This window comes from Camelus bactrianus, chromosome 27 (genome assembly GCF_048773025.1).
Source record: "Camelus bactrianus isolate YW-2024 breed Bactrian camel chromosome 27, ASM4877302v1, whole genome shotgun sequence".
Lineage (NCBI taxonomy): Eukaryota > Metazoa > Chordata > Mammalia > Artiodactyla > Camelidae > Camelus > Camelus bactrianus.
Window position 1 is genome coordinate 12,428,777 of NC_133565.1, and position 4,390 is coordinate 12,433,166.

Here is a 4,390-nt window from a genome sequence, read left to right on the forward strand (position 1 = left end):
GAAATGAGGGAATGAAAATGGTAGGGGCATCACATTCTGTAGTACTCTTAGAAATATTTTTTTTCCCTTTCATGACATTAAAATCTGCTGACCTAGACTTTGTAGTTCCAGGTGAAGGGATGTTTCTGCTAGGAGACAGAACAACGATTCTTCTGAGTGGAGATTAAGACTGACACCCAGCCACATTGTGCTCCACACGCCTCTGTGTCAACAGGCAAAAAGGGGAGTTACTGCACTATATTGCGTGATTCTTATTACTGTCACAGGACAGCCATACCTGAAGAGTATTTAATGTGGTAAAAACATATTTATTCAGAACTATATTAATAATGAAAAAGAGACCTCAATATAGAGCTTGGCTTAATGAAGAATAGAGAATTGGGAAGAGGGAATTTATATCAGAGGAGCTCAGTGGGGGGTCACTGGATGGTGTATTACTAATAGGAACCACCAAGGACAAGGGAATTTCTTCATAAACCGACATATGGGATTTTTGCTGAAGATGAGTCAGACTGATCAGACATTACCTGCTGGTGGGGAGGGAATATGAGAAACCTAATGAGATATCGAGGGTGATCAGACCTGGGGGATGAAGGACTCATGCAAAACTCTCTCAGCAGAATTTTTGCTGGGGATTTTACAAGGAGGTACCCATATGGGCCTAGGAGAAATTTCAAGGGTCTGATTAAAGTTTGGTCAACCAACTTATCCTTATCAGGCCTCTTCTTTGTAATTTTTTAAACAGATAATACTTCATTCAAATCCATCAGAGAACTGGATAGATTGTCTCTGTAACAAAGCATTGTGTTTTAAAGCATAGATCAGTAATTCTATATGAGGATATACACTGCTACATACAAATTAACTGATCAGATCACAACTCTTCAACATTTAAAACAGAATAAGCTTCCCTGTAAAACCAGCACCTTTGTTATATTTTAACTTTACTATTCCTTCCCTTCTTCTTCTCCCTCTCCTTCAATAGAATCTACACCAACTTCTTCATAATCCTTCTCAAAGGCAGCCATGTCCTCATGAGCCTCAGAAAACTCTCCTTCCTCCGTGCCCTCACTCACGTACCAGTGAACAAATGCATGCTTGGCTTACATCAGGTCAGATTTGTGGTCCAGGTGAACTCAGACCTCAGCCATGGCTGTGGTCTTGCTGAGCATGCACACAGCTTGCTGTACTTTGGGCAGATCTTCACCAGGTACCACTGTTGGAGGCTAGTAATTAATGATAACTTTAAAGCCACTGGGGCACCAGTCCACAAACTAGTTGGTTTGTTTGGTCTTGATGGTGGCAGTGACAGCATTGTCATATTTGTGAGCCACATCACCATGGTACAACAGGCAGCAAGCCACCTATTTACCATGGTGATGGTCACAGTTCACCATCTGGATGGCTGGCTCAAAAAAGTAAGCACTGGTGATCTCTGATACAGAAAGCTGTTCATTGTAGGTTTTCTCAGCAGAGATGACAGTGGCATATGGGGACAGAAGGAAGTGAATGTGAGGACAGGGCACCAGGTTGGCCTGGAATTCTGTCAGATCAACATTCAGGGCACCATCAAATCTCAGGGAAGCAGTGAAAGAGGACACAACTTGACCTATCAGCATATGCAGGTTAGTGTAGGTTTGGAGTTCGATATCATGGTTTCTATCACAGATGTTGTAGATGGCCTCATTTTCTACAATGAAGGCACAATCAGAGTGCTCCAGGGTGGTGTGGGTGGTGAGGATGGAGTTGTAGGTCTCATCTACAGCTGTGATAACCTCGGGGGCTTTGTACATGGGGAACTCCAGTTTGGACTTCTTGTCATAATTGACAGAGAGAATTCCCATCAGCAGGGAGGTGAATCCAGAACCAGTTCCCCCACTGAAGCTGTGGAAAACCAAGAAGCCCTGAAGGCCTGTGCACTAGTCAGCCATTTTCCAAATTTGGTCCAAGACGAGGTCAATGATCTCCTTGCCAATGGTATAGTGACCATGGGCATAGTTATTGACAGCATCTTCTTTGCCTATGATGAGCTGCTCAGGGTGGAAGACCTGGTGGCAGGTGCCAGTGTGAACTTCATCAATGACTGTGGGTTCTAGGTCTACAAACACTGCCCTGAGCACATGCTTGCCAGCACCTGTTTCACTGAAGAAGGTATTGAAGGAGTCATCTCCTCCCACAACGGTCTTGTCACTTGGCATCTGGCCATTGGGCTGAATGTCATGTTCCATGCAGTAGAGCTCCCAGCAGGCATTGCCAATCTGGACACCAGCCTGGCCAACATGGATGGAGATGCGCTCAGGAAAAGTTGCTCTTTTGCAGCTGCTGAGCAGATAGCAGAGAGGAAGAAGTTTGTTGCTTCTTACAGCGTGACTCTTAGGCAATCAATGTAAGAGAACCTGCCTGTAATAATTTTTTTTTAACTGAAGTATAGTCAATTTACAATGCTGTTAATTTCTGGTGTACAGCATAGGGATTCAGGTATATACATACATATGTGTATATATATATTTTCTCATTATATTTTATTACAAGTTATTGCATATAGTTCCCTGTGCTATACAGTAGAAACATGTTGTTTATCTATTTTATATATAGTAGTTAGTATCTACAAATCCCGAACTCCCAATTTATCCATCCCCGCCTCCTTCCCCACCCAGGTAACCTTAAGCTTGTTTTAAATGTCTGTGAGTCAGTCTCTGTTTTGTAAATAAGTTCATTTGTATCCTTTTTATTTCTTTTTGGGCAGTTTTACTTCACAATGATTCCTAGTCATAAGGGAAAAGAATTGGAAATGCTAATTTGGAGAGTTTTAGTCAGATTTTGAGGAAACTACAATAAAGCATTTGTCAAGGACTGCCAAGAAGTGATTGATCAGACCCAGAAGTGTACATCATGGTTTTCCATTGAAACAAAATTTTACCTCTATTGTCACCACCTCTTCTATCAGAGAGAATCATAGACAAATTTGTTTGCAAAATAAGCCCAGTCTCATTAAATTTAGTCTGATTATTTATGTAAGTACAGCAAGAATAATGACTGACCACATGGTCTCTAGAGTTTGCTTTGCTGAAACTTTTCATAAGGAGCCTGAGATTAGACTTTTAAAAGCCTCTGGATGCTATGAAGCCAAACCAGGAGTTTAAACTTGATTTTGTCTACAATACCTGTTGATTGAGGTGAATTCCACTTTTGTGTACATTCCTCAAATATTCTTTTTTTAATAGATTTTATATTTTAGAGCAGTTATATTCCTGTCAGTATCTACAAATCTCAAACTTCCAATCTATCCCTTTCTACCCTGCTCTACCCTGGCAACCATAAGTTTATATTCTATGTCTGTGAGACTGTTTCTGTTTTATATTTAGGTTCATTCCACTCATCTGTCTTCTAGCTCATTGGTCCGTTTTTCTAAGAGCCTCATTTAGTCTATTCTTGGTTACTTCTAGTGTGTTATTTATTTCAACTCTGGATATTCTTTATATTTTCCAACTCTTTGCTCAAAACCTTCGTTCTGTGCATCTATACTCCTCTTGAGTTCTCTGAACATCTTCAACATCATTACTTTAAACTCTTTCTTAAATAAATTGCTTATCTCTTCATCACTTGTTTCTTCTTCTGGGATTTTATATTGTGCCTTAAACTGGGAGATATTCTTCTGCTGCCTCATATCATCTATCTTTCTATGTGTTTGTGGATTCCTTACACAGGCATTGGGATTGTTGTTTTCTTATTTCTGGTATCTGTCCCAGTTGACAATGTTGGAATAGAGGCTTATGCAGGTTTCCTAGTAGGAGGAGCCAATGCCTACCCACTGCTGTGTGAAACGTGGTCCCGGACCTCTGGTGGGTAGGGTTGTATCTAGAGGCCTTTGTGGCCTAGGAAGTATGCTGATGGGTGTGGCTGTGTCCCCACCCTGTATTTTGCTTGGCCTGAGGCTTCCCTACAGGCTGTTGGGTGTGGCTCCATCTTGGAGCTAATGATTCAATCAAGATGTCATTCTCCAGGAAAGCTCATATAGGTGAATACTCCCAGAATGTCTGCCACTAGCTTTTGTGTCCCCTGGGTGAGCCCCAGACATCCCCCAAGTCCCCAGGAGATCTATCATATCCAGCAGGTAGGTCTGGCACAGGTTCCTATGAAATCACTGCCTCTGCTCTTGAACCTGATGCATGTGAGTTTCCACATATGCTTCCCAAGTGAATGGAGTCTCTGTTTCTCCCAGTCCTGTGGGGCTCCCAGAGCCAAGCCCCCCTGGTCTTGAAAATCAGATGTCCTGGGGTCTCCTTCTCTTCCCAATGCCAGGACCTGAGCTGGGAAGACTGTCAGGGGGCTTAGAGATCTCACTCCTGTGGGATGGCCTCTGCAACTTAACAAATCTTCAGTTTGTTGG

The 4,390-nt window shown here is 42.2% G+C and overlaps 1 pseudogene; it reads right to left on the minus strand.

Moving 5' to 3' along the window:
• Positions 1–947: 947 nt before the first annotated feature.
• LOC105075213 (tubulin alpha-1A chain-like) lies at positions 948–3,199 on the minus strand (annotated as a pseudogene).
• Between the last annotated feature and the right edge of the window lie 1,191 nt (positions 3,200–4,390).